Source organism: Lynx canadensis, chromosome X, assembly GCF_007474595.2.
Source record: "Lynx canadensis isolate LIC74 chromosome X, mLynCan4.pri.v2, whole genome shotgun sequence".
NCBI lineage: Eukaryota > Metazoa > Chordata > Mammalia > Carnivora > Felidae > Lynx > Lynx canadensis.
Window position 1 is genome coordinate 114,230,207 of NC_044321.2, and position 21,905 is coordinate 114,252,111.

Sequence of the window (21,905 nt, forward strand, 5' to 3'; positions counted from 1 at the left end):
CTCTCTCTCAAAATAAAGAAACATTTAGAAAAAACAATAAATAAAAAATCAAAAGGAAAAGAAAGAAAGACACTTGAGAGAGAAAAGACAAGCTACAGACCAGGGTAAAATCTTTCCAAATTACACATGTGACAAAGCATTTACACCTTTATGTGTAAAATCCTTATACATAAATAACTTTCCAATAATCACTAATCAAACAACCAAATACAAATGGGCAAAAGATTTGAACAGACACTACCCCACAAAAGATGGGCTATAATCTCAACATTACTAGTCACTAATGAAATGCAAATCAAAGCCACAATGAGATATCACTTCACACCTCCTGAAATGCCTACCACTGATGACCGATCATCCCAAGTGCTGTCGAGGATTTGCAACTGGAAATGCCACACGTTGCTGGTGAGAGTGCAAAATCTCACAACAATTTTGGAAAACAATTTAGCAGTTTCTTTTTAAAAAGTTAAGCGTACAACTTGGTTGTGAATCAGCCATCCTATACCCAGGTATTTTTCCGAAAGGAAATAAATCATACATCCATACACAGAATTGTACACAAATGCCAAAAACTGGAAACAACTCAGATTCCCATCCAAAGGTGTATGGATAAATATGTAGTTTTGATTAAAAAAAAAAAAAAAACAAAACAAGGAACTTTTTATACACATAGGACATGAGTTAATCATCAAATCATTACATTGAGCAAAAAAATCATGCAAAAAAGTATACACTCTGTGATTCCATTTATGTAAGACTTTCAAAAGTGCAAGCTAATGTAAGTTGCCAGAAGGCAGATTGGTAGATGCTTGGCAATAGGGATGCTTCAAGAGGGATGAAGGAGAGTTTATAAAGGAGTAGGGAGAAATTTCTGTGGGTAATGAGTATGTTCACTTTTTTTTTTTTTTTTTTTGAGAGAGAGAGAGTACTCACACATGGGGGAGGGGTAGAGGGAGAGAGAGAATCTTAAGCAGGTTCCATGATCATCAGGGAGCCTGACGCAGGACCCGATCCCACAACCACGAGATTACGACCTGAGCTGAAATCAAGAATCAGTCGCTCAACCGACTGAGCCACCTGGGTCCCCCATTATGTTCACTTTTTGATTATCGAGATGGCTTCACGGGTGTATACATATGTCAAAACTAAACGTATTTTATACTTCGTGCAGTTTACTGTATGTCGATTTTACCTGAATATTTTTAAAGTTATTTTTAAAATGATATTTCATGCAGATGATACAAAAACAACTATGAAAAAACTTCAAGGTTTTTTTGGGGGTGGGGGATAGTATTTTTATCAGTGGCATTATTTAGAAACACTGGCGTGTGGGAATGAGAGTAGAAAGAAGGGCAGCAACCACTCAGGTGTATTCTTTGGTTACATTTCTCTGTAAAACGTGTTCCCCTTTATGGCCCGCACCTGGAGCAGACCACGCCCCCTGCCCCATCTGCTCCGCCCCCAGCGTTCTTAGATCGAATCAAGCGGTTACAAGCTAAGAAAGTGATCTGATTAGTGTTGGGTTTGTGGTCTCCAAGCACCAAGATCTCAGCACTTGGGCACACTGTCCGGGACGTGGAGTAGGGGCAGAGATTTTTGGTCCTTCCCAGGGATTCATTTGCTTCCGACAAAGGATGACAACGCGACAAATACCACTGTGAGGTATGTGGCCTGGAGGCAATTCGTTTTTCTGAATTTTTTTGTAGATGGCACCGTCAGCCTATTCATATCACACCTCTTCGTGTCCGGGTCCTCTCCTTCCCACACGTAGAAATGTCAAGCCCTTTCCCCCCTTTCCTGTGGGTTAAAGTGTTAAGCAGGCAAACTTGTCTTCAGTTCTCAGCCCTCACCCAACCCTGATCCCTAACGTCTGCTCATCCATAAACCTACAGGTCTGACCCCCAGCCCTGCACTACCTCACCTTCCTCCCTTGTCACATACCTGCCTTTTCCCTTCCTTCTCGCCCTCCCCACCATCAGAGAACTTGCAGATGTGCACACATACATACACGCACCTCTCCTTTTCACAGTTTATTGTCGTCATCACCACAAATGCCCCCTGTTGGTGCAAGGTTTGTGCTCTATGCACTTGACCATTTCTCCACAGCCTCTGTAGACACAGCAGATAGTTCTAGGCTTCTGGGCCTTTCTGTGCACAGGACATTACTTGGAACGGTAGAATTAATTCTCCAGTGTCCCTTGTATCTGGTCTGCCAGTCCTTATTGCCGCGTCTTCTTTTCCGTGTCTAATTCAGCCATCCAACAGATAAATATGATTGGCCTTATTGCTCTCAGGTTTTCTTGAAGGGGTGCTAATTGTTTGAGTCTCGTTTTTTTTCTTGAGTCTTCTTAGCATCAGTATCTTCTACACCTGGTAGGGAAAAAGGGTAAGCCCAGAAGGGTGGGGAAAGAGGGTGGGGACTGAGCGGGAAGGGGAGGGATCCATGAGGAGTGCTAGCTGAGGAGAGGATTTGTGCCAGGGAAGGACAAGCAGGAGCTGTGCGTGGGTTCTATATGAAAAAAGAGGAAGAGCCTGGCTGAAGTCATCTCACATTGCCACCAACTCTAGACTGGAGGTCACAGTGGTACTTGGCATTGGTTGTTCCTTAATTATTGTAGGCTCTGGTGGTTTCCCAATCATCTTAGCTTTGTTGAAGGCGACAGTGGTTTACCCCAGGCCTATTCTCTGTGTATGTGTGTGTCTGTGTGTATAAATATATGTGTGTGTGTGTGTGTGTGTGTGTGTGTATAGGCTGCGGTGTTTGCAGAAATTAGTGATTTTCCAGAATGTTAGAAGGTGCCCACAACTGGCACTGATGTATTTTTTGTCACTTCACAGCACCTATGGACACATAGTCCTTTGCTTTTCCATCCAAGAGTAAGCTTAGGAATGCCTTGCTTCATTCTAGGCCAGGCTGCCTGCAGATAGAGACCCTTTCCTCTGCTGTGTTATTGCCAGTTACGTGAAATACAGGATATGACAAGAGTTTAGTGCTGTACTATAGTCAACATCCGTGCGAGTGTATTACAATGGCCCCCATGCAGAAAAAGGTTCCATCAAGCCAATAGATAAGTGATTCCATTCGTGACAGTGAAAGTTGTCCTACACAATCACCCTCCTCTCTCTTGTCTCCCTCACACCATCCACGAAGGTTTTCAAAGGTAAGTGCAGGTCAATTGGTTTAGTTTTCCTTATCTTTTGTATTTTCTTAACCATTTTGTATTACAGTATTGTAATCATTTTGATATGAATACTTTTGGGTCATGGAACGAATCATCTGAGTTTCCATTATTTCTTATGGGGAAATTTGCTTTGATACACAAGTGCTTTGGATGACAAGCACGTTTCTGGAATGAATTATGCTCGCAAACCAAGGTTTTAGTCTATATAATATATATCCGTCCCCTCCTTGGGACGATGAGGATCTGTACTCGTCAGCCTTGTTTGGTCACCATGGTTCTTCCCCAGCCGATGATAGCCCTGAGGTGACTCAGACATGGGAAAGTACCACTTCTGACAACGTCAGAGGGGAGGGGGTGGTGCTGGGAGGCCAAGACTCTGTGATTGGAGAAGGGGCTTTTACTCAGCGCCACCTGAAGACCTTTCCCTAACTGGCCACCTCTTATTTCCCCAGATTCAATTCTAGTGGTATACACGGCAGTTCATTCTGTTCTCTCTCACCATCCACCATTATCTAATATTTCAGGTATCCTTCAAGCTAATATGGTCAGATGTAAGTTGCAGGAAAGATATGACTCGACTGACTTCCCTCCAACAAATTCCCTTATGCGACTTGCACTTCGTGACTACCACCTGGTCACTTTCTCATCCTACTTCCTTTCCCCAATGTCTGTGTAGCTCCCCCTTAGTTTTCTGTTTCTGTTGATAGCAGCAACACCGTGGAGGAATCTCAAAATAATTACGTTGATTGAAAGAAGCCAGATAATAAAGAGTAAATACGATGTGAGTCCTTGTATATAGAGTTCGAGGAAGTGCAAACTAATATATGGTGTCTAAAAATAGCTGTGGTTGCCAAGAGCAGAGGTTCGGAAAGGTGGGAGGGAGGAGTCAGAAAGGGGCAGGAGAGAATTTAGTCCCGGTGGATGTGTTCGGTATCTTGATTGTAGCGATGGTTTCACAGGTGCGTGCATGTCGCGAAACGTATCAAATTGCGCATTTTAAGTGTGTTCATTTTATTGTATGTCAATGAATTTTCAATAAGGCTGTTATGAAAAGTCAACAAGGAATGTAATTAGTGCCCCTTACACAGAATGATTCTCAGGAACCTTTTAAAATATCATTCTAATCAGTATGTTGGTGAAGAAGAATAAACAGAAACTTAAGAAAATGTAGCAATTTGCCCTAAACTTTTTGAAGTCTTCTTCTAAATTCTCCCTGGTTTTGTTGATCAGGCTTAAAAAATTCCTGCTGCTGTTTTTGCCTCTCTGACCTCCTTTCCTTGAAAAAGAGAAATTATTCTCTGGCCATAAAGTGGTTTGTCTTTCAGGTAAAATACACATTGCTTTGGGCTTAATTTCTGTTAATTGCCTACTCTTAGGTAAGACATTAAATATTTTTCTTTGATCTCAAGGAAAGAAGAATCAAGTGAACATATTAAAACGCTGAAGGATGATTAAATATAAAATAATTAAAAATCATGCCCTCCTTGAGGCCAGTCACCGTGTTACATCCACTCCAACCCTGTCATGTCACTTGGATTCCTAGGACTACTTTTCTTTCATTCACTGCTTGCATTTTTTTATCTCCTATTTATCGAATGTCTCCTATGACACAAGCACTCTGATCAACATCAAAGGTTCTAACTTCTAATTTCATCCTTACCACTGTGATAGACATAATAAAAGGGCTCCCGATTTACCTACATCCCAGTCCCCAGAACATGTGAGTATATTGCCTAACGTGGGGAAAAAAGATTTTGCATAGGAGATTAAGTTAGGAACTTGACATGGGGAGAGTATCTTGGTTTATCCACGTGGGCCTAGTCTAGTTACATGAATCCTCAAAAGGAGAGAAACTTTTCTATCTGCAGTCAGAGGGAGATGTGACTACCGAATAATGGTCAGAGAAGGGCAGTGTTGCTGGTTTTGATGATAGATGAAGGGCTCCTTGGGTTATGCGTCATAGGCTCTGGGTCTGGAGTTCTCTCTTGTGCAGCAAGAGAGCGGATGCAGAATTAAAATGCAAGAGAGGCTTATGTCTGAGAGGAGACCAGAGCCCCGAAGTAAGGGTCCTTGCTCCGTTTTTGTTAGGATCAGAAGGCTTACAAGCATGATGGGCTTGCACAAAGAGACAACGAAACCGTGAACATTAACTCACGGGCGTGGGGAAAAGGGGGTTTTGAAGATATGTGGTATTAAGGGTTTGGGTCAGTACAATACAAAATCCTGGCCCTGGGCAGAAGGTTGTTCACAGCAGACATGAGGCACCACCTCAGTTTACCTAAACTGGCCTAGGGGCACGGAAGACAGAGCCTGCTCCCTCGGGGTTAAAAAGGCACCTTTCTTTTGCTAATTAGCTCCGCTCTGGGCCCCTTGGCCCCGCTGTGGTCTAAAGTCCTGTTTACCTGTTTTGGTCCTTCCTGTGAAAGCAGCTTTCTGCTATTGTACTAAGTTGGGGGGCATTTCCGCCCTGAATCCCTAATCTGTTTACCTCATTTTTGATGTTTACATCCTGACGCTTTTCTATTCCTGCATCTTTGTCCTATACTGGGGACCTTTCCCCTCTTTACCCAATCTTGTCTACCCAAACTTGGGTGTGTGCATTCTGTGGCTTTCTAATTCTTTATGCCTTGTTAGCCCATCGGTGCAAGCTCGGGGAATTCCTACGTTCATTCCCCACAGTTAAGGAACGTGGACAGTCTCTAGATATTCTGCCAACATTTTTATTTTAGTCCAGTGAGACCGATGTTGAACTTCTGACCGGCAGAATCGTAAGATGCTAAATTTGCACTCATAAACCACTGTGGTGATTGATTACGGCAGCAATACAAAACTAACCCAACCACACACATACCCACCTGTAGATCCTATGACCATAGATAGACCCAGGGAAAAACTGTATCTGTGCCACCTGTCTGAAGTATTTGTTGAATGGATTAAAACACTGCTAGCAAACTGATGTCCAAAATTTGTTGTTAAAGGTGGAAGTCTTTCAAGAAGGGAACCAGTTAGCCAGAAATCATAATTTGATAAGGAAGAGGAAAAGAGAATAGACTGGAAAGAGTAAAGTGTCTCTTTTCTCGCCCAATGAAGCATTCATTTTTTAAAATTTCTTTAATATTTATTTATTTAAACATTCAGGGAATATAGTTGGTTTTTTTTTTTTAGATTTTTAAAAATAGTATATTTATTTTTGAGAGAGAGAGAGAGAGACAGAGTGCAACCAGGGGAGGGGCAGAGAGAGAGGGAGAGAGAGAGAATCCCAAGCAAGCTCTTCACTGTCAGCACAGAGCCCAAAACGGGGCTCGAACTCACAAACCGCGAGATCATGACTGGAGCCGAAGTCGGATGCTTAACCCACTGAGCCACCCAGGTGCTCCTCCAATGAAGCATTCTTGAATGAGGCTGTCTTGAGATTTTGGTATGCAACTCAGAAAAAGATTTTATAAATCTCTGGAAATAAAAGTTAAACATTCAAATGCTAGGAAAACTTTAATAAATAGCCATTTGAGTGTACTTTTATTATCGATTACTTTTTTAAAAAAAAATTTTTTTTTTCAACGTTTATTTATTTTTGGGACAGAGAGAGACAGAGCATGAACGGGGGAGGGGCAGAGAGAGAGGGAGACACAGAATCAGAAACAGGCTCCAGGCTCTGAGCCATCAGCCCAGAGCCCGACGCCGGGCTCGAACTCACGGACCGCGAGATCGTGACCTGGCTGAAGTCGGACGCCCAACCGACTGCGCCACCCAGGCGCCCCTATTGATTACTTTTTGATATTAATAAGGTCAGGATTCTACCGCTATTTGCCTACTAATGCCCTGCATCCAAATGTAATAATTGCGTTAGCTAAAATATTTAGTTGGGCAAAATGTGATTCAAACAGTAAATCAACATTTCAAAATCTAACTTTGTGACCAAGAACCTGAAGGAATGCATCTTCTCCTGGATTTTCTCTTTCCTCATCGATGAGCACCCCTCAGGTGATTCATCTATAAGCTTCTGTAAGCTTCTGGTCTTACTTTTCAAATTTCTCTTCTGCAGCTAAAATACTGTAGGTAGATTTTTCCCCCCAGTTTTGCCTGAGCAAAAACGAATAGGATTCAGTTGCAATGAATGAGACTTAGGGTAAATGTTGAAAAGAACTTTTCAATTTTGGAAAGGATTACAGTATAAAATGGGTAACTCTTGCTAGATGTGGAAGATATAGATGCTTGACTAAAGTTTGGAAAAAGGTGCTATCAAAGATTCAAGTTAGTGTTTTAGATCTGTGGTTCTGTCCTTCCAGGTATGGCTGAATCAAACTGAACTATGATATTTGGCTGGTACTAATTGCAATGTTTTATTAAAATGATGATGCCATGTGATAGGATCAGGAATACCTGAAATTTCATTAAATCATTGATCGGATACAGTGAAAAAAACACAGGGTTCAGAGCCAGAATTTCGGTTCAAGTCTCAACAGCATTCATTACGTGTATCCATAAATCACTTACGCTTTCCGAGCCTCGGTGCCTTCTTCTGTAAATGGTTGTAATTCTAGTTCTCCGCCAGACTTGCTTATTATGTAGCTCAAAATAAAGTCACAAATGTGAAAGTAACATGAAAATGATAATGTATTATCTGCCTCAGATTTTATAGGACTTTTGTATCGTTTTGATGTTAAAAGCATCCCTACAAAGTAATTATTTTTATCCCAATTAAGACTGTTGGGAAAGACTCAGAAGTTAATCACTCATGGTTTCACAGTCTGTAAATGTCAGAGCCAGAATTCTGTTTTGAACCCAGAATCTTTTGCACCAAATCCTGCCCTCTCACACATTCTTACATAAACCCGTCCTCAAATTATTTGTCTTTGGTCTGTTTGTTGAAATGAGGTTTTAGGGATGCAGCAAAGTAAGAAATATGCAAAATACATTCATATGGCTTATCACTGGAGTTTAATCCCTCTCTCTTGAACTATGACAGACTGAATACAATCTGTGGGACCAGTCTTAGGATCTTGGAAACCTCCAAATTCAAGTAGAATGTCTAGAGACACAGTACTGAAATTAACTTTTAGAAAATTTTATTTTCCCATGGCTTGCAACGAACTCTACAATGGGGTCAATTTTGAGCCATTAATTTCCAACTAAAGCTGTCTAATTCAATTTGTTTACCCTCTAGAACAATCTTTTAGGAAAGCCCTTAAAGGCATGATGAAGAGTGCTTCAACACAACATTTGAGCCCATATTGAAGGCATTCATGATGTGCTTCAACATAACATTTGAGCCCATATTGAAGGCATTTATGATAACATAATGTCACATTATAGAGTCATATACTAGCCTCTAATTAGAAGTTTGTGACAAATAACCCTGGTTGCCAATGATTTAAACTTGTTTCACTTCCATGACAGAAAAGGCATTTAAAAAATAAAAACGCTTGGTACATGACATTTGTACCTTGTTGGGTTTCAGCAGAACCTTAAGCAATTTGACCTTCTCGGCGTGGAAACGTAGAGATGAAAAATGATCCTTATACACGTCTGGGACACTCAACTATGGACAAGCCTCCACTTTTCACAACAGTAAATCTACATTAAGTGTATGGAAAATTAGACCGGTCGGGCTTCAAACCAGATGATTTACAAGCACAGAAGTAGTAAATTTGGCTATAGAACCATAGCTTGCCCCACATTAAGTAAATTATAACCATTCTTATGGTTAAATTCTTACAACCATTTCCAGTTAACTTTTATCCAAGTAAAAGGAATCAGTGGATCAATCAGTGGTTCCTGCTTTTATGATTTGAACACCATTAGACTCAACTCAGTTGCCTGGGAGATTTGATTGTAGACAGAGCCCGGATGAGAAGGTTGTCATTTTGGCCCTACTATTCAACTTTGAAGCATTTCTGAGTAAGGATGGTTTCTTTTTGTTTTATTGTGACTGTGAAACAAATGTAACATTTTTCTTTTGGACGGGGAGGTGGTCGTTGAGCGCTTTGAGGAGGAAATGGGAAAGAGTCAGGATGTGTCATTTAGCTGCCTAAGAGTCTGCATTCAAGTCACCAGGAAGGCATTTTCTTTTCAAAGCAAATCATTCTAATAATTAAAATGAAGGGTGGTAATAATGAAAACCGGGAATTCTCTTCCATACCCTTGGCCAAGTTCCTACCATCACAGGCCTCTGCAGTGGTGGACTGTTTAAGTTTCAATGAAATCTAATGGCATTCAGATTTTCTAAGGACATTATCCACTGCCTATTAAAGATTCATTTATTTCTCTTAAAGATACCATCCAAAGATAGCGTATATAATGCAGCCTGATTTTTCTTTTTTCTTCATTTTCCTGTATCTCCTATAGGAAGTACATTGGCATCTCGTAAAGCTGGATCACAAAACTAGCCCGAGCAATTTCCTTACGCAGCTGAAATTTAATGCTTGTGCACACACAAAATTCAGAGATGAAATGTGACATTTATTCCCCTATGCCAAGAGATTAGAAGTTATCCTTGTGGAATTTCAGTTTTGTCTTTCAGAAAAGGAGTTAGTTTGCTGGCTTTTCCTCTCTGTCTCCATCTCTGCGTGTGCTACAGGGAATGTGAGCATTTTGTAAATAAAGCTCATAAAACGCCACAAATGATGCGGTTGAATTTGAATACTAAGGCAGTACTTACGCTTGGTTTCATCTGAAGAGGAAATTGTGGCCAGCAGAATCTCCTAAGTACAAATGATATATTTCATTAACATCCTAAGCTCTTTTGAGAAGACTGCAACAGATGTGGGTTCTTCACAGCGCGCTGCTTTTCCTAGCCCCGAGCCTAACGGCTGATTATTGCAGTGTCCACTTCCAAACACTCGTGAATAAACTTCAGCAGTGCTTGCCAGTTCATGAGTGAAGCCGATGTATCTGCAATTACTTTTCTTGCCGTTGGCAGCAGAAATATCTGTGACTACCCGGGGTTAAGTCATCAAAAGGCTCTCCTGCTGCTAGAGGAAGGCACAAATGGAGGTAAATGGGCTCTTCTCATAGAAACTCATTGTCCTGAGACGCGTGGTGCGGGACTCCTCAGGTATCAGGTGGCGAGGACTGGAACTTTCCGCAGATACCTTAATTGACTAGGACTCACCAAGATCTCATATTTTTTGTTTGCTGATTGGTAACAGCCAACTGGACTTAAGGTCTCAGAATCAGAGTTTGGGATCATGCCAGGAGTTACTAAGCTTGAGGGCAGAAAGTCACAGTCTCTTGTAGAAGAATAAGCTGGAAATAGAGATTACAGGGCAATGGGTTATAAATAAATAAATTGTGTTAACAGTTCCAAACAAAGGATTACATTATTTTATGGATCACATTTTGACCCTTATATGTATTCGCATCATGTACAGACAGCTAATGTTTTTTAAATAATTTTTTTTTTGCCGGGGCACCTGAGTGGCTCAGTCGGTTGAGCAGCTGACTTCGGTTCAGGTCATGATCTCATCTTTCGTGAGTTCGAGCCCCACATCGGGATCGCTGCTGTCAGCACAGAGCCCGCTTTGGATCCTCTGTCCCCCTCTCTCTCTGCCCCTCCCTTGCTGGCGCTCTCCCCAAAATAAATCTTTAAAATAATATTTTGCCAGTTTTTAAGTTGACATATAATTAGCATATATTGTATTAGTTTGAAGTGTACAACATAATGATTTGATATTTGTGTATATTTGTGAGATGATCACCGCAGTAAGTCTAGTTACATCACTATACTTTGTTGCAATTTTTTTCTTATGAGCACTTTTAAGATTTATTCTCTTAGCAACTTTCAAATATACTATACAGTATTATTAACTATAGTTACCATGCTCTACATTACATCCCCATGACTTATTTATTTTATAAGCGGAAGTTTGTTAGACAGCTTGTTTTTGTTTTTATCGTGTAGGTCCTTTTTTTCTCTTCGTGTTTCTTTCTTCCCCTTAAGGGGTAAACTTCTTAAATGCTATTAAGCTTACATAAGTATTATATATTATACAGAATATTACTCTCTAAAATTGAAAGTTTGAGCTCACGAAACTTCGCCACAATACCGAGAACACGCTTATTTGCAAAGGACTGTGGTCCATATCAGGTGTCATTCTCTGTAGGTAGAAAACTGGGCTCTAAGGAAACATATTTGCCATGGGAGAAACATAATTTGCCAGCCTGCAGTGTCAGAATTCAAATTAGTCTTTTGTGTAATCCAGAGAAAATAGCTGAGGCCCACACGTTAGCATATCAAAGGCAGGTTGAGAAGGTGTGTATGTTTAAAGTGATTTTCAATCAATTTTAATCAGCACCCCCAGAACATTTCCAAAATACATCATTCTTAAAAGCATCCTATATAGGCAGCAACTTAATTTATATATTCCTGTGATCATCTTCCTAATGTGCTACATCAATTTTATATATGCATTTGAGAGTTGAAAGAGTGGAGGGCTGGAGGTTGAGTGACCGTGAGTGTTGCCATTGGAAGAGTTATGTTAGGCTCAGAACAGGAATTAATGGATGTATACATATATATGGGTTTGATGGAGTTTTGTTATTTCCAATGGAGCAGGTAAGATACATCATCCAAACTGTTCTAAACGTTTTTAAAAATAATTTTAAAATAATTTAAACATTATAGCACTATTAATGGAGTTGAAATCAAAGAATAAATTCATGCGTGGTTCTCCCCAGTAAGCCCCAATTTGACATTGGTCCTAATCCCCATTTAGTTGTTGTAAGCATCCATATATCATGTTACCCATTTAATGATAATAGCTGACATTTATTGGGTCTTTACCATGTGTACTTTCCATGTTTTGACTCATTTAATCTTCATAACACCCCCGTGGTATAGGGGGTATACTATTATCCCGTTTTACAAATGGGGTAAGTGAGGCACAAGGCCATGAAGTTTCCTCCCCAAGGTTATATCAGGAGGAAGTGGCAGAGTAAGAGTTTAATCGGGGAATTTGACTCCAAAGCCTGTATTCTTAGTCATTACGCTATATCATCACTGTCGCATATGTGCCATTTCACATGGCGTTCCCTTTAACAAAGAGTTTTCTCGGAAAGGCGATGTGGTCACCGTGGTTTTTCAAATGTCCACTGTGTTCAGCATGTGTGTAGGTACTATGGGGAAATGGAAATGTTTTCAGTTTGCTGATTATGTGATATAATGGTTCTGTTTTAAAAAAGAATTGCTTCCCTCATTGGTCTATAAGCTATCTGAGGGCAAGGCCCAGGCTGTTTTCATTTCTGAATCCCCAATCACAGTCCCTTACAAACATTAGCTCAGTAAAGGTTGTTTATATGAAATGAAAGATGTTTATAAGATGTCTGTAAACTGCCTCCCCTCTGCCTCCAGCGTGGTCCATACATGGTTCCCCATCAAATAAATAAGCTTCTGAATCAACTGGCATTGTAACATTTAAAAAATATGCAACATACTGGGGCACCTGGGTGGCTTAGTATGCTAAGCGTCTGACTTCAGCTCAGGTCATGATCTCACGGTTGGTGAGCTTGAGCCCTGCATCAGGCTCTCTGCTGTCCATGCAGAGACCACTTCAGATCCTCTGTCTCCCTTTCTCTCTTCCTCTCCCCTGCTCGCAAGCATTTGCTCGCATGCTCCCTTGCTCTCTCTCTCGCTCGCTCTCTCTCTCCTTCTCTCCCCTCTCTCTCAAAAATAACAAACCTTATGACCCAACAATTGCACTACTAGGTATTTATCCAAGGGATACAGGTGTGCTGTTTCGAAGGGACACATGCATCCCCATGTTTATAGCAGCACTATCGACAATAGCCAAAGTATGGAAAGAGCCCAAATGTCCATCGATGGATGAATGGATAAAGAAGATGTGGTGTGTGTGTGTGTGTGTGTGTGTGTGTGTATACACATACATACATATATACACACATATACAGTGGAGTATTACTTGGCAATCAAAAAGAATGAAATCTTGCCATTTGCAGCTACGTGGATGGAACTAGAGGGTATTATGCTAAGCGAAATTAGAGAAAGACAAGTATCATATGACTTCACTCATATGAGGACTTTACGATACAAAACAGATGAACACAAGGGAAGGGAAGCAAATATATAAAAACAGGGAGGGGGAACAACACAGAAGAGACTCTCAAATATGGAGAACAAACAGAGCGTTACTGGAGGGGTCGTGGGAGGGGGGATGGGCTAAATGGATCAGGGGCATTAAGGAATCTATTCCTGAAATCATTATTGTACTATATACTAACTAACTTCGATATAAATTAACAAAATAAATTAAATTTAAAAAATAAATAATAAAAATATGCGACATTTTAATTTATCAAAACATACAATTCAGTTCAATTCCAGAGAAAATTATTTAACATTTTCTTTACTCACTACTCAGGTCAGTATGAAGACACCTTGTAAAGTATAAGGCAATATGCACATACAAAAGGTTTCATCACAAGGTACTGTACTAGGGACCACATACTTGCCTTCATTAGCTCTTCATAGTTGGATAACAATGACCCTCCCATTTGTCAGCTTAGTCTAAAACCAGTGTCTGTGTCAACGTGACTGATACGTAACAGTAGCCTTCTTACCAGTTTGGTGGGATAAAGTCGAGTGAGCATAAATCCTCCCTGAATGTGGGATGGGTGTCTCCAGAGGTAGACTCTTGATACTTTCGTCGCTCTGGGTACTAGTGTATGTTCACGTGCCCCCACCCTCACCATTACCCAATGCTATGGTGCGATGGTCCAAGAGAAAGGACTGACTTTAACCCAGGGCTCAGATTCTTGGACTGTCTAGCCTAGCTTTATTGTTGGCCTAATTGCTTTAAGATCAATTCTTATTCTCCTTAGCAAATGAATCTCAGGCAAAGCCCAAGATTTCCCTCTTTCTCTACAATTTCTGAGAATGAACTCATAAGTGTTATACTGATATCAAATCATGTTACTTTGTGGGATAGTGAAGATATGAATAAAACGCTGCCCCACTCATAAGAAGTATACGATCTAATAGGTAATTAAAATAGCTTACAGAAAATGATTTCTTCATCCATGGCTTGATGTCAAAAATACGTTCTGAGTAGTTGGGAAGGACATACTGGAGAAGCACGCATGAAAGGAGACCTGTACTAAGAGTGTCCAAAAATAAATTTTTCCGAAGATCACATTGCTATGTGTGTGCGGGGAAGAGGGAAGGTACACCTGTTCTAAAATGCCATCTCAGAGATCGGCACACCAATACCAAAAGCTTCAGGGTAGAGGATATCTATGCTACAGCACATGTAGAAATCAGTCCATTTTTAGTGTGCCAAAGCAGTCTGCAGATAGCCAGTCCATCCAGATTGGCTGTGAAACATTCATTATCAACTAAGGGTCAACAGAGTTGGCATGACTAATCACCACCTGTCAAAGTTTGCATTGCATCTGACTTGTCTCGTGCAGAATTAGCACAACTACCTGCAAATGCAAACACCTATTCACGAGCACTGTATGTTTTCCCCTAGGTGAAAATAGGCTCCCGGGATGCATTCTTCCTGCTATATCTTATTGGCATGTCGACCATCTTAATCATTGCTATACAGTGCTTCAATTCATAGACAACTTCATCGACACAACATTTAATTAAACACCGCGTTGTTTTTAGTGTATTTTTTAAATGAGCCTGATGCACTACTTTTATCCAAATGTCTGATGGCAGCAAACAATTGCCCCTAGAAACTGTTTTTGAAGGTGTTAGCATTTGAGTTCAGAAACACGTTAAACCCGCTTCCTTACACAATATGTCAAAATGTCTCAATCTTGACCCATGATATTTATTTGATATTTTAGCTGTAATCCCTCCTGGGTGTACAATGAAGATTGTAAAGAAAGGTAGAAGAGGGGCACCTGGGTGGCTTAGTCAGTTAAGCATCGGACTTCCGCACAAGTCATGATCTCACGGTTCGTGGGTTCGAGCCCCACATTGGGCTCTGTGCTGACAGCTTTGAGCCTGCTTCAGATTTTGTGTCTCCCTCTCTTTCCACCCCTCCCCGACTTGTGCTCACTCACTCTCTCTCTCTCTCTGTCAAAAATAAACATTCTTTAAAAAGGTAGGAGAACAGAGTCTAGGTTACCAGATATTATAACATTATAGTTCCAGGTTACTGGAGAATCTTTGCTGCTACTCTGTACAACTGCACCATACAACTTTGAGGCAAGAATAGACCTGGAACTTTTTGCCACTATCATATAGGTCTCGTTTTACTGAAAGGGAAGCCAAGGCCAGGAGATGTCAAGTATATTGCTCAAGGTCACGCAGCTAGGTAGTAACAGAACTGAGGCTAGAACTCAGGCTATCATTTCCAAAGCTACTTGTCTTTTCAAATTCAGTATAAAATGGGCTAGTGTGAGAGCTCACTGGGGGTTTACTCTGAAGGAACTCTTTATGAGGTGGCTATTCTTCATGTTGTGGACCTGGAAAATGGTTGGGGTGTGTGTGTGTGTGTGTGTGTGTGTGTGTGTGTGTGTGTGTGTGATGGCTACGTTTCTTGAATAAGTGTATGTGTAATGATAGAACCAACTTATGAGCTTTCCACATGGAGCTACCTGCAGATTTTTTTCGGATTTTCCAGATATTAGACCAAAGACATTTAGAGCCACAAGGGACCTTGGATCAGTGGTTCCTAATCGTTTAGGGGTTGAGGATCTCTCTGAGTGTCAGAAAAGCTTTCTGCGCGTGAAAATGGGTCTGCTCACAAAATTGCATGTGACGTATCCAGGGGTTCTTAGAGCCACACGAACTCACGATGAGATCATTTTACTCGTTGTCATTTGCAGAATGGGTGAGTATAGGTAAGGTGGGTGCTGCCTTCTAAGTTACCTATTCCAGCCCCAGCACTTTTTACACCTTAGGAGGATACACCTAAGCAGAGAGGTGGGGGCAGACTTCTAAAAGTCCCACACCTTGCCCTTCATTTGTAGGGTTTAGGCTATTCTTTCCACTTAACCAATCCATGGCAGTCTTGTCTTTTTCCTCAGAAGACGACAGACGAGTAAAATACTACGTAAGCATATACACAGTAGGTCGTGCTTTCACTGTGAAGCAGTGAGACACTACTTTTTATTCATAAGTGTTTAGGTATATATTACAGAGAATTTCCAGATATAAAAAGACAATGTCCGGGGGCGCCTGGGTGGTTCCATCTGTTGAGCATCCGACTTCGGCTCAGGTCATGATCTCCCGTGAGTTTGAGCCGCACGTCGGGCTCTGTGCTGACAGCTCGGAGCCTGGAGCCTACTTCGGATTCTGTGTCTCCCTCTCTCTCTGCCCCTCCCCCATTTGGGCGCTCTCTCTCTCTCTCTCTCTCTCTCTCTCAAAAATAAATAAACATTAAAAAAAAAGACAATGTCTGTAATAGGAATTTGTGTTATTGAAAAAAAAAAACACACAAGTTCAGGCCTTCACATCGATCCTAATTATAAGGTATAATTGTTTATACCCTCGCTGCTAGGCACAGAATCCGCCGCGGACACTGGCATTAGGAGAGAACTTTCTTTCTCAGAGCATCATTCCTGCCACCATTGTATAAAGGTAATTGGAAATGGTTGCATTCTCTAAGCCTTCAGTGGTTGGCTTGACAATTATAAAATGAGTGTACTTTTTAGATGACATACTTAGTTACGTAACTGCCGTGTTTATCCAAATTACTTCCCAGAAATGCCGCAAAGTGTGTGTGTTCTGAAATCCATTATGTGGCCTGTTGATGTTGCACACAGCTGTCCCTCACGTCCTTTTGTAGAAAAGCTTTGCAAAAGCTTCTCCTTGACGTGGAAATCAACAATGTAGCATTACCACCCGACTGACCAGGGGGCAGATGGAACAGTTTCCTACAGCGCTGGGCAGTTAGGCCCTTGCATGCGCTGTCCTGGAACGGAACCTCCTGGTTCAACAGGCTTCTTGCCAATCCATGGAGGAAGAAAGAAGCCAGGAGAGGGAGCTGAGGCTATGTAGCGGAGATGGGCCAGTGCTGGGAAGCACCCCAGGGACTGGAGATATACTCTCGGTAAAACCCTGAAAGCCAGTACACCTGCCTTTCCAATCATTAGTTTTTCACCTTTGTGATCAAAGCATGAAGTAGAGATGTGATCGGTCTTAACATTTATATTCACATTCTTTCCCCACCCCAGGCAGAAAAACCCTCTGACTTTGCTCCAGGGTGGAAATAACCATTGCGGCAGAGACCTGTGTAGGCTGACGCTTCCTCTCTTGTCACATTTTATAGAGTTCCACTGAAGTGATCACCCTAATGAAATCTGATCAGTTTACCCTCCAGCTTACAAACCTCTGTTTGCTCTTTCTTGCTACTCAGTCGCTTATAAGATTAGGTGCGTTTTCCTTTTGGCAAACAAGATTTTTCCCAGTCTGACTTCCTCTCCCCCTCACCTGCTTCCCTAGTCTATCATCTAAAGTGTCAACTGTCGGGCCTGCCTCTTAATTCCTTTCTTTTTCACTCGCTATTTAATGTGCTAGGATGGCCATCTCCTCCTCTGCCAGCGCAAAATGCATTCTGCAAGACTCGGAGTACATATCCCTTCCCCCATGACCCTGTTAATTAATCTGCTCACTGCATTCACCAGATCTTAATGGTAGTGCACTTCATCTGTTTATGTGTCTTTCTTTCCCCCACTAGTCCCAATGTGAGGAAATGTGTTTTATCTATGCTGCTGGAGTCACAGTAAAAAAAAAAAAAAAAAAGGTGGTAAACTCTCATTTCTGCCCTTCCCCCTTCCAGATGGAACATAAACAAATTGGTGACTTTGTGCTCGTTAAGATAGATTTCTAACACATTTCCTTCCAGCCCTGATGACGACCATACATTTAGACGTTTATTTCTCCACTGTTAAAAAAGTAATAGTAGGATAATTGATGTTTGCTAAGTCAGCCAACATGGTTTGATCATTTTTTCATAATTCCACCTGTTCCTTGATTGTTTTATTGTTTTAGGTGATGCAGCAGAATAACACAGAAGTCCTTTAAAAATGCAGACGCTTCAGTCCCATGAGCCAAAGATTAGATTTCAGTCGGCCTAGGGTGGGGCCAGGATATCAGCATTTTTTGAAAGCTCCCCCAGAATACCGAAATATGCAGCCAGGTCAAAACTCAGTGGTACAATAGAATTGACAGTGGGACCAATGGCAAGTCTCTACTTGTCTTTCACTGAGAATGATTACAATTATCACTTCTTGGGGCGCCTGGGGGGCTCAGTAGGTTAAGCGTCCAACCGTTGGTTTCGGCTCAGGTCATGATCAGGTTGGTTCATGAGTTCAAACCCTGCGTGGGGCTGTGTGCTGACAGTGTGGAGCCTACTTGGGATTCTCTCCCTCCCTCTCTCTCTGTCCCTCTCCTGCTCATTCTCTCTCTCTGTGTGTGTCTCTCTCTCTCAAAATAAATACATAACCTTTTAAAAAAAAAAAAAAAGAAACAACTATTGCCTCTTGAGAATATTTCCTTCCGTTGAGCACTTTTCATACTTTATGTGCATTTTACATACTCTCACATGCATTTTATATACAAGATATGTTTTATCATCACATATATACCAAGTAGGTGCCATTTGGTAGATAAGCTAGCCATAGCAGCAGACGCCTGTAGCAATAGAGTTGAGCTTGAACGTGTAGTGATGATTCCTGGTGATCCATCTGGTTTGGTCATGGGTACAAAACATTGTGTTGAACCCAGGGACTCGAAGTGAGTTTCAGCTCAGCGACTGCTTGGAGAGCTGAGCCGTGAAGGCTTATTAGAATGCCAGAGGGCTCAGCAGGGCGGGTGCCCCGGTGCTTCTGGTCAACTAGGCACAGTGCCACGGTTCTGAGTGCGGGGGTAAATGGATGCATGTGTTTGGGTACCATAACTGTTTCTCCAGAGAGCTGTTTCATCCACAGTCTTTTCACCACCCAGCAAATGGAAATGAGTGCATTCGTCGGTGACCTCGGGCAAAGTTGACTCGAGGATCTGCGGCGAAGCATCTTTTGCAAATTAATGTCATGTAGTTGCCGGTTGCAAGAGATTTGGCTCTCACTCCCCAGAAAGGCTGAGAACTGGAAGTGCTATTACATGTCTTCACAACTCCCACTAAAGTGGGTTTGGTGATACTGACGAAGCAGATGAAACCACCAGAGCCTGGGGAGGTCTTGGCCATAGGTAAGAATTTGCCAGCCAATAAAAATATTATAAGACCTCTTTGTTTCAACAGAGAGCACACATTGCCCCTTCTCTCACTGCCTGTGAAAAAGGAGAACTGATCTATAAAATGAAATTGGATCTGTGCGCCGCTGAGATCCATTCCTATCTGATTTATGCCCTCTCTACACATTGGAATATGGTAGTAAGATATAAATTGCTCAGGTATTCTAATAAATTTCCCTTCTCATCATTTAAGACTAGTCCTATTGCTGGGGCAATACATTCTCTTAAAGGGCGTCTGACTCTAATCATTCACTGCATATTGGAAACTATAATCCTAGGGTTGGTTAGCATTTTTCTGATCTTTGTGATACCTCCCTGAAGGGCAGTGTGAGGAATGACATTTATTTCTTTGATTGCAAAATGCTGTGAGTCATGAGGAGTAACACCAATTTAGTCAAAGATTTGGGGGCAAAACTAGAAACAATGCCACATTACATGTTCACATTAAGTTTATAGCACATCTCAATTCAGAAACATTAAATTGTAAAAAAAAAAAAAAAAAAAGATATATACTTAGAATCGAAGACATATAAAAGTACCATCTTCTCACCTTTATATAGAATCTTAGAGTTTACCGGGTATTTTGTCCAGTTTCCATCTCATGAGATCTTTACATAGAAATCTTGGGTGTCGGGCCCAGAGAGAAGAAAAACAACAGTAGAACATGCTTATGCCAACAGGAGGGAGGAGTAGCGATCAGAAGGAGGGATCTGGGACAAATGACTGCTGATGTCCTTCTTCACGTGGGCCTTTCTCCCTGGATCCCTCCTTGCCCTTAGTTGTAAAGCTGCATGCTGACGCAGGAAGCAGAAGCACCTGGAAGGTTCTGCGAGACATCTTTCCAGAGGAACTTACGGCGCATAGCAGGGCCAGACTGGCTTGTTCTAGTGAGAGTCTGGGTGATTCAATATGGGGACTAAAAATGACATCTTGTTTTTTAGAAGGGTTATTACACTGTGTGTCTTCCTGTTTTCTTTTTAACTAAATGGAAAAGGCAGTCATGATTAGCCAAGTAGTGATATTACGAGCATGTGATGGGTATTCTCTATAGGATATGGTAAATTTTCTTTAAAATGGTACTTTGCTGTTACCATCAGTTCAATAATGTTGGACAGTAAATTAGAGAAAATCATCTCATATCTTATTTTAGGCAATATAATAATATATATAATTTTCAGCACAGACTAATGATTTCTAATTTTTTGAATCCTTCCTGCTACAGAGGTAAAAATATAAGAAAAGCATTCAATATGCCTTATTGATTTTTATATTTAAATACTTAATCCACTTATTTAGGTCTATTGGCAGGAGTATTGATAGCACTACATTTCCTCAAATGTTCAACCATGTTTATTGAATAGATTTCTAGTTACTCACAAATAGATATATTTATTTATAGTTAAGAACAGTTAACATAAGTTCTATCCTCTTAACAATTTAAAATGTATAATATAGTATTATTAATTATAGACATTCCATTGTCCAGCAGATCGCTAGAACTCATCATCCTGCATAACTAATTTTTTTTAATGTTTATTTATTTATTTTGAGAGAGAGCGTGAGTAAGTGGGGCAGAGGGAAAGGGAGAGAGAATCCCAGGCAGGCTCTGCACAGTCAGCATAGAGCCTGGTGTGGGGCTCAAACCCACAAACTGTGAGTTCGTGACCTGAGCTTAAATCAAGAGTTGGGCACTTAACCAACTGAGCCACCCAGGCGTCCCATAACTAAAATTTATACACGTTGAACAACGAATCCCCATTCCCTCCCCATCAGCCCCTGGCAACGACCATTCTACTCTCTGTTTCTATGAGTTTGACTATTTTAGATACCTCTTATAAGTGAAATCAGGCAGTGTTTGTGCTTGTGTGACTTGCTTATTTCTCTTAGCCTAATGTCCTCCAGGTTCACCCATGTGCACATGGCAGCCTTCTATTTTAAGGCTGAATAATAGCCCACTGTATACATCACTTCTTTGTACCCATTCATCTGTAGATGGATAATCAGGCTGTTTCTGTGTCTTGGCTATTGTGAGTAACGCTGCAATGAACATAGGACTGCAGATGTCTCCACGAGATACTGATTTAAATTATTTTGGACATATACCAAGGAGTGGGATTGCTGGGTCACATGATAGTTTTATTTTTAATTTTTAAGGAACTTCCATATTGTTTTTCCATAGCGACCACACCATTTTACACACCCACCGACAGTGTTACACAGGTTTCCAATTCACAGCCTCACCAACGCGTGTTATCAGGTGTGAGGTAATGGCCTATTGTGGTTTTCATTTGCATTTTCCTGATGATTGGGGACTTTGAGCACCTTCTCAGGTACTTCATGGCCATCTTTCTGTCTTCTTGGAGAAATGTCTATTCAGTTCCTTTGCCCATTTTTAAATTGGGTTATTTGGTTTTTTTGCTATTGAGAGTTGTATGAATTCCTTATATATTTTGGAAATTAATCCCTTATTACATATATATTTTGGTTTGCAAATATTTTCTCCCAGTCTGTAAGTT